Here is a 9,615-nt window from a genome sequence, read left to right as displayed (position 1 = left end):
CGTCTTCTTCTTTGTTTGTCTGTTTGTTTGTGTCAGGATATCTTAAATAGTTGGAGACGGATTCGGACGAAATTTGGGGTCATATTTAATGTGTGGCAACGAAGAATTGATTCAATTTTGGTGAGGATCCTATTCTGGATCCGGATCTGATAATTTCTGAAGTGATTCTTGACCATTGAGAAATCGGGCCAAAAACGATATTTTCGCATGGGGTTTCAAAAATATATTGGGTTCGATATGTTCTCATGGATCAGGCATTATGTGGAAGAGTATGCACTCTACCGAGTCGTCTACCGAGTGCCCTTCTAGTATTTAATGTTTTCACAAAACGTCGTTTTCATTGTAACATGCGTGTTTGTGTGTGTGTGTGTGTGTGTGTGTGTGTGTGTGTGTGTGTGTATGTGTATGTGTGTGTGTGTGTGTGTATGTGTGTGTGTGTGTGTGTGTGTGTGTGTGTGTGTGTGTGTGTGTGTGTGTGTGTGTGTGTGTGTGTGTGTGTGTGTGTGTGTGTGTGTGTATGCGTGCGTGCGTGTGTGTGCACATATATTTTTTCTTTTTTTATACGTGTATATACACATCTATATTGTTACGTCAATGGGTACCAAGTTTATTATGAGAGGGTTTAATCACTGTTTGTCCTCGGAAGAGCCGGACCTGGGGCCACCACCCACATTAAATTTGTGGAACGTTGGATTACTTTTGAACCACGAACGCCACACAGTTAACTACGAGTTCCAGTGTCCACCGTATAAATATTCCGTTTCACTTGAGGTCACGTGGTTGCCTGAATGGGGAGTGCGCCCTCCTCAAAGCACCAATCTTATCTTGATTAGATCTTAATTAGGGCAGCCGAGCGTTTAACCGCTGGTGCGTGACGACGATTATTGGTGAAGTCGTGTGGTAATTACCTCCCAGTCTATCGAGGTTCAGACAATGCTGGATCAATGGAAGGAACGGACAAGGACGGACAGGTTGGAACGAAAACAAATAATTTATTCACAAGAAAATAAATAGATAAAAGGAACTTTTTATTTTCGTGAGTTAAAAATGAATAAATACAAAATCAATCAAAATGATCGCAAGCAAATAAATCATTAATCAGGCAAAATCAATGACAGTGAGAGGAAAAGAGACAAAGAGCAGATGCTTATCGGGGATTGACTTAATTTACAACTAAACACAGACAAGGGTACTCAGCAGATCATTGGGGGTGGGGGGGGGGGGAAGAAACCGTCTTGTTCACCAAAGAGAAGTCATCCATCAAAAAAAACGTCCTGAAATGTGTGAGCGTGCCTTGTCTGTTGCCAGCACCCAGCCTTGCCATGCACCCACTCGCAAACAGGCTTAAACGCCAGTCGACGTCACCCCCAAGAAACAGGAACGCCAGGAGCAACCGTCAGACTAGAACCGACGAAGCAGCCATCTGATTGGAACCGACGAAGAAACCGTCTGACTGGAACTGATGAAGCAACCATCTGACTGGCAAGGATGAAGCCACCGTCTGATTGGAACGAAGAAGCAGCCACCTGACTGGAATGACCAAGCGACCGTCTGACTGGAATGATGAAGCGACCGTCTGACTGGAAAAGATGAAGCAACCATCTGACTGGAACAATGAAGCGACCATCTGATTGGGATGATGAAGCGACCATCTAACTGGAAAGATGAAGCGAAGATCTGACTGGAATGAGGAAGCGACCATCTGACTGGAACGAAGAAGCGACCCTCTGACTGGAACGGATGAAGCAACCGTCCGACTCGAACGAAGAAGCAGCCGTCTGACTGGAATGACGAAGTGACCGTCTGACTGGAATGATGAAGCGACCGTCTGACTGGAACGGATGAAGCGACCATCTGATTGGAACAATGAAGCGACCATCTGACTGAAACAATGAAGCGACCATCTGATTGGAACGATGAAGTGACCGTCGGACTGGAACTGATGAATGGACCATCTGACTGGAACGACGAAGTGACCGGCTGACTGGAACTGATGAATCGACCATCTGACTGGAATGATGAAGCAACGGTCTGACTGGCATGGATGAGTCAACCGTCGAACTGGAACGATAAAGCGACTGTCTGACTGGAATGACGAAGCGACCGTGTGCCTGGAGTGATGAAGCAAGCGTCTGACTGGCAAAGATGAGGCAACCGTCTGACTGGAACGATGAAGCGACCGTGTGACTGGAATGATGAAGCTGTCAGAATCGCAAACTGCTATCGCCAAATGACTAACGAACTGACTCGTTGTCGAATGACTCTCCAAGTCACTCGTTGTCGACTGAACTGCACGTTCTCGCATGCCCCCGTCTGACTGGATTGGACTAACTGACGCCACTGACTGACAAACTGACTCGTCGACTTATCTGTGCACGTGCGCCACCCGCCAAAAATGGACCTCTCCATATTTTAATAGGCGGCCTGTCTCGGCAGCACAGACTCTCCACAAATCCACCCGTCCCCACTTGCGAATCATTAACGTGACACCTGCACGTCCCGTTGTTATTCCTCGCTCATGATGTCATGTCTCTGATGCTGGTCTTCGCAAAAAGCTGCCGTTTGTCAGAATTACTGAGAACGAACGTGAAGCGCTCATAAAACGTCAATAACAATTTTCCCTCATTATTCAGCCTGACATGAAAAAAAACAGTTGGCGTCCTTCGAGCTGTGGAACAGGGTGTCCAAGCGTCGAGGGCAAAATGCGGGTGGCGGCGTCAGTGAAAGAAACTGGTGTCAAGGCACATGATTGTTTCTGTTGTCAAGAGAAAAAGGTTTCCATGAGAGAGAGGATCTCTTCTTTTACCTTCTCAATGCATCACATTTAGAATCCCACTGGACATGGGGATATGTCTATCCTGGACATGCAATGAGGAAAATAACTATCTGAGGACCTGGATGTTGGAATGCAGTCGTCGGATCAGATTCTGAAATCCGTAACAACATATATATATATATATATATATATATATATATATATATATATATATATATATATATATGTATATATATATATATATATATATATATATATATATATATATATATATATATACATATATATATATATACATATATATGTATATATATATATATATATATATATATATATATATATATATATATATATAAATACTGTTACGGCTGTGGAAATTTGCAATACACCAGAAAGGTCCTCAGGTGAGATATATCGATAAGTTCATGTGTAGTTAGTCCACACCCGTTGTTTTGAGGGAATATGTGTGATTCATCCAGGCTGCGACGCTTTGAGTTTGCCATTTTTCTTTACCTGTCGTTATTTTGGAACAACCACTCCATCTCAACAACCACGCCATCTCAACAACCACGCCATCTTAACAACCACGCCATCTCAACAACCACGCCATCCACACCACAAAGTCACTAAAGCAGCAACAAAACCAGCCCCACCCCAATTTCTCCTCCGGTAAACAAGTTTGACGGTTGGAACCCAACTCCCACCCCAATTTCTCTGGAATGTTCCTCCCCCCACCCACGCGCCGCGAAGGGCAGGGCGGGCGCAGGAGTAATAAATGGGCAAGAGTAGCGCCTGGAAAAGCGGGCGCAGATAGCAGAGACTTGGGGCAGTCGTGTGGAAGTCTTGGTCGTCGTGGTCTTGGTCCAAGTCTTCATCGTAGACAGACTTGGGGCAGTCGTGTGGAAGTCTTGGTCCAAGTCTGTCGTGGTCGAAGTCTTCGTAGTAGACAGACTTGGGGCATTCGGGTGGAAGTCTTGTCCTCGTGGTCGTGGGGAGAAGGCTTCACGCCCTGCCCACCGTTGCAAGGCCCGAGATCAGGCGCGGCTACGCTAGTTGCCGTTGGGACGAGACGTCGCGACCCACCCACCGTCGCACCACGAGTGTGCGGGTAAGACCCTTCGGTCTCGTGGGCCTTTTCGGTCATCCACGGCCCACGACCATAAAGGTCTACGGACCCCGTCTACCCCCTTGCCTGTGAGGGAGGTCTTTCTTTGTTTTTGTCTGCATGCTGTGGCGCCGTGTCCTGCCAAGTCGAAACTGTGTAAGTGCTTGTAAATAATAATTATAGTCGGTCGTATTGCTTTTGCATTCTATTTGTTGCTTGTATATTGCATGATTCCTTGCTTGTGTTGTGTGTGCAATATGTGCTTTGCAATAAAAGTGCTTGTGTGAGATGTTTCCCGTTCGTCGGCTTTTTCCCATTGAAAGTGCCATCTTGCATCTCGGAAGGGATTGGTCGTCGGTTTCGACATCCAGTAAATAATCTGAACCGTCGAGGTCGGCGACAACTCCGTTCGGTTATCCCTGCAGCACGGAACGAGCCGCTTAAGCGGTTCGTGTCTGGAGTCGACCTGCGGCGTGGTACAACTCCTCGGTATGCTACCCGCGCGGGTACTTAGGTATATCGACATTCGGCGATTCACCCTATTTCGCGCGGGTAGAATGCGGACTGGGTTGTGGTGAGGTTAAACCCCAACCCTGGCAAGCTCCTTGGCGGTAGTTGCAAGAGGGTCATGACTGCATTGTCCGTTCCGGTGGGCGACGTGTCGCGATTTGAGTTCCGTGGGCGATCGCAAGCCGGGCTGGCCGAAATTCGTAACAATATATATACACACACACACACACACACACACACACACACACACACACACACACACACACACACACACACACACACACACACACACACACGCACACACAAACAAACGTACAGACGCTATTGTCTCGCTGTCTGTCTGACTGCCTTTCTTCGTTCCTCGTGCACGGCCACATCTTGTTAGTTGCGAGCTCCAAACTTGGGGAAAAAATACAATGTTGTGTGTGGGAAAGCATGGGCTGTGTGGCCACAGCTTCACACAGGGGCGTGTTGGGCAAAGTGGGGGGGGGGTCGTAAATTCTCAATGTAAATGTGTTCCGTGTGCACAAAATCCTGTCGTCTCAAAAGATCTGTAAGACGCGAAAGACCCACAAGCACCATGAGACCCCTGAAGATGCTGAAGAACCCCTTTTATCTTTGAAACCCTAAGGACACCTTTAAAACCCTGACGTGGATTTTTTAACCCACCTTGTGATCGTTGTCCTCCTGAAGGATTCCAACTGGCCGATTGTGGAATCCTATTTGACTACAGACAGAGTTTTACGTTTGTCCGATTTGATTATAAAATCCTAAAAAAACCCTATCGACACTGATAAAACTGATGTCCACACAAGTCCTTCCTTATGAAACAATTTATTTTCTAATTATACACCATACACTTCTCACCCTCGGACAATGAACGAAAGAATCCCCATTGATTGCAAGATTATTTGGTTCTATTTCATTTATTCTTACTTAAGTTCACAGTTAGACCAATCCGATTCAATTCACCTCTGCATTACATCAGAGAGTTTTCTTCTAACTTGGTACTTGGTCAGTTCCAAGGAGTACAAGCCATTGAGATACTATACTACCCCACGTGCTTGCACTGAAAACAATTCACCTTTCAAAGCATTTTATACTTTCATGAGAGAGGTTGGGGGATATTCACCCAGAGTGTAGACGTGTCCTTTCGACGAAAAGCCACTTCGTACAGTTTCAAAGCAAAGGTTCATTTATCAGCTCGGTCACTCTGCTCCAGAACAACACATTTCTTATCATTCAGGGCAAAAGTCTTTTGGCCAGAGATGACAGCCAATTCAACTTGCAGCATAAAAGTTACATTTCTGAAACTCCATTTGTTACAATTTAAAATACATTCACTTAAATTTTTCCCCCACAACCCCAAAGAAGTTTTCTTCCTGTTTCTCCTCCCAGTCTACAAATTTCTCCACATTTTTTTCATGAAGTCGAACCAGCCATGAGCATTCCGATACGACATACAAAACTTTATTGCCAAAAAAATTAAAAACATACAAACAAACATGAAAAATATATTTTTACTTTCTCCCTCTCTTATCATCCTCTGTTATTTCTCTGCTCCATCTCCATTGTGAAATGTTATTGTCATTTGGATTAATTCAAAGCAAACAACAGTGTCCAACGTATGCAAGAGACTTGCTGAACACCTTTTTAACGTAATTTCGCCCGTCACACAATGAAAACGGCAATCAGAAAGTGGGGATTGATGGATACAAAATGGCGTCGATGACCCACGTCACCAGAATTATTTTGGGACTCGTCACGCTGCTGTTGCGAGTGCATCAGACGATACACCCAATCCCATTTGGACAACAGAGAGTGAAAAACCAGAGAGAGGGAGTGGTGTGAGCAACAAAACTTCATTGCACTCATTTTGCTTCCGTTCTTACTCATCTCCTTGATCTCACCCTCAACTATTCCCACCAGTTCTGCAACTCACACTCTCGATCGTGTCCATCTCGAGAAACAAAAACATATGGACACGTGGGTGATGAAAAAGAAAGTTTAGACCAGTATTTTAAAAGTTAATGTCAGAAGTGGGATTCGAACCCACGACCCTATGTGGAGACCAGAACACCCGACCATGTCAGTGCATGGAAAGCCAGAAAGCCTTGAGTCTGGCGCCTTAGACCGCTCGGCCATTCTGACACCTGGTGGAAAGGTTTGTTATTAAACCTTTAGTGTAAACGTCATGGCCATATTCTCACGACTGCACCACACCACAAGACTTCTTCGGAGGGTGTGGAACTGTGGATGAATGTCCAATGTAAGATCTCTTTCAACCACAATGGATTTGTGTAAGGTTTTTAATGCACAAAATGATCTTCCCTTTTCGAGGGTTATCCCAAAACTGAGGTTGAAGAAGGTGGACCATTGTGTGCCGTAAGCTCGATCGTCCACATGACCTTCCTGCCCTGGTTGAGAGCTGCATTCAAAGAAGAACCTCGTGAGGGAGGAGGGATCAGTGACCTGTCCAGTTTGTTCATCACAACGATGGAAATGTAAAGCTGTGTACTTACAGTGAAGTTATATACATTTACACGATAGTACTGTATCATGTGGGACCACCATCAAAATGTTTTTTTGTTTACCTCCACCACGGAAGGTGAAGGTGATTATGTTTTCCCCCATCTCTGTCTGTCTGTTTGTTGCCTCCAGGTCACAATTTAAAACCGATCTTCACGAAACTTCACCACATGGTGGAGTTTTTGGTCATGAAGAAGCCGACTGTTTTTGAGGAGAAAATGTCAAAAGGTCAACATATGTCAAATGTCAACAAATCAGGGGGTGTTTCGAAAATCTTCAATTTTCATCCGTTTTGACTTGAAATTTGAAGAGGATTAATATTACCGGTCGCTGAATTAAACCAGCATATTATTTTTGAGGTTAACATAAACCAATGGTCAACATAGCCCCAAGGTCAACAACTGAGGTGGTATTTTTGAAATCCTCAATTTTCATCCGATTGACTTGAAATTTGAAGCCGATATATATTACAGGTGAATTGTTTCAACGAGCCAATTAATTTTGAGGCCAACGTGGACCAAAATTCAACATATGCCGAAGGTCAACAATTAAGTTGGTGTTTCTAAAATCCTCAATTTTCATCTGATCTTGGAGAAACTTGAAAATTGAAGAGAATTTGCATATCAGGTCACTGAAGTCAATCACCTATTAATTTTGAGGGAAAAAGGCCAAAATATCAAAGCAGGCCAAAAGGTTAATTTGGGCCGAATTTCTAAAATCCTCATTTTTCATCCCATTGACTTGATATTTGAAGAGGAGTTACATATTTGGTCATTGAATTCAACCACCTATTATTTTTGAGGTCAAATTTGTTTTTTGGATTTTGCAAGTGTCAGGCTCTGCATGACGTCTTCTTCTTTGTTTGTCTGTTTGTTTGTGTCAGGATATCTCAAATAGTTGGAGACGGATTCGGACGAAATTTGGGGTCATATTTAATGTGTGGCAACGAAGAATTGATTCAATTTTGGTGAAGATCCTATTCTGGATCCGGATCTGATAATTTCTGAAGTGATTCTTGACCATTGAGAAATCGGGCCAAAAACGATATTTTCGCATGGGGTTTCAAAAATATATTGGGTTCGATATGTTCTCATGGATCAGGCATTATGTGGAAGAGTATGCACTCTACCGAGTCGTCTACCGAGTGCCCTTCTAGTATTTAATGTTTTCACAAAACGTCGTTTTCATTGTAACATGCGTGTTTGTGTGTGTGTGTGTGTGTGTGTGTGTGTGTGTGTGTGTGTGTGTGTGTGTGTGTGTGTGTGTGTGTGTGTGTGTATGTGTATGTGTGTGTGTGTGTGTGTGTGTGTGTGTGTGTGTGTGTGTGTGTGTGTGTGTGTGTGTGTGTGTGTGTGTATGCGTGCGTGCGTGTGTGTGCACATATATTTTTTCTTTTTTTATACGTGTATATACACATCTATATTGTTACGTCAATGGGTACCAAGTTTATTATGAGAGGGTTTAATCACTGTTTGTCCTCGGAAGAGCCGGACCTGGGGCCACCACCCACATTAAATTTGTGGAACGTTGGATTACTTTTGAACCACGAACGCCACACAGTTAACTACGAGTTCCAGTGTCCACCGTATAAATATTCCGTTTCACTTGAGGTCACGTGGTTGCCTGAATGGGGAGTGCGCCCTCCTCAAAGCACCAATTAGATCTTAATTAGGGCAGCCGAGCGTTTAACCGCTGGTGCGTGATGACGATTATTGGTGAAGTCGTGTGGTAATTACCTCCCAGTCTATCGAGGTTCAGACAATGCTGGATCAATGGAAGGAACGGACAAGGACGGACAGGTTGGAACGAAAACAAATAATTTATTCACAAGAAAATAAATAGATAAAAGGAACTTTTTATTTTCGTGAGTTAAAAATGAATAAATACAAAATCAATCAAAATGATCGCAAGCAAATAAATCATTAATCAGGCAAAATCAATGACAGTGATAGGGAAAGAGACAAAGAGCAGATGCTTATCGGGGATTGACTTAATTTACAACTAAACACAGACAAGGGTACTCAGCAGATCATTGGGGGTGGGGGGGGGGGAAGAAACCGTCTTGTTCACCAAAGAGAAGTCATCCATCAAACAAAAACTTCCTGAAATGTGTGAGCGTGCCTTGTCTGTTGCCAGCACCCAGCCTTGCCGTGCACCCACTCGCAAACAGGCTTAAACGCCAGTCGACGTCACCCCCAAGAAACAGGAACGTCAGGAGCAACCGTCAGACTAGAACCGACGAAGCAGCCATCTGATTGGAACCGACGAAGAAACCGTCTGACTGGAACTGATGAAGCAACCATCTGACTGGCAAGGATGAAGCAACCATCTAACTGGAACGACGAAGCAACCATCTGATTGGAACGACGAAGCGACCATCTGATTGGAACGACGAAGCGACCATCTGATTGGAACGACGAAGCGACCATCTGATTGGAACGACGAAGCGACCATCTGATTGGAACGACGAAGCGACCATCTGATTGGAACGATGAAGCGACCATCTGATTGGGATGATGAAGCGACCATCTAACTGGAACGACGAAGCGACCATCTGATTGGAACGATGAAGCAACCATCTGACTGGAATGAGGAAGCGACCGTCTGACTAGAACGACGAAGCGACCGTCTGACTGGAACGGATGAAGCAACCGTCCGACTAGAACGAAGAAGCAGCCGTCTGCCTGGAATGACG

The 9,615-nt window shown here is 44.6% G+C and overlaps 1 non-coding gene across 1 annotated transcript; it reads right to left on the bottom strand.

Moving 5' to 3' along the window:
- Window positions 1–6,422: 6,422 nt before the first annotated feature.
- Window positions 6,423–6,542, bottom strand: TRNAL-CAA (transfer RNA leucine (anticodon CAA)). Its single transcript has 2 exons — window positions 6,505–6,542; window positions 6,423–6,468 (listed from the first exon to the last, which is right to left on the bottom strand). It is a non-coding gene; the product is annotated as a tRNA-Leu (tRNA).
- Between the last annotated feature and the right edge of the window lie 3,073 nt (window positions 6,543–9,615).

The sequence above is a fragment of the Eptatretus burgeri genome, chromosome 5 (genome assembly GCF_056783735.1).
Source record: "Eptatretus burgeri isolate ZD-2024b chromosome 5, Ebu_testis_v1, whole genome shotgun sequence".
Lineage (NCBI taxonomy): Eukaryota > Metazoa > Chordata > Myxini > Myxiniformes > Myxinidae > Eptatretus > Eptatretus burgeri.
This window is presented reverse-complemented; position numbering and strand designations above follow the sequence as displayed.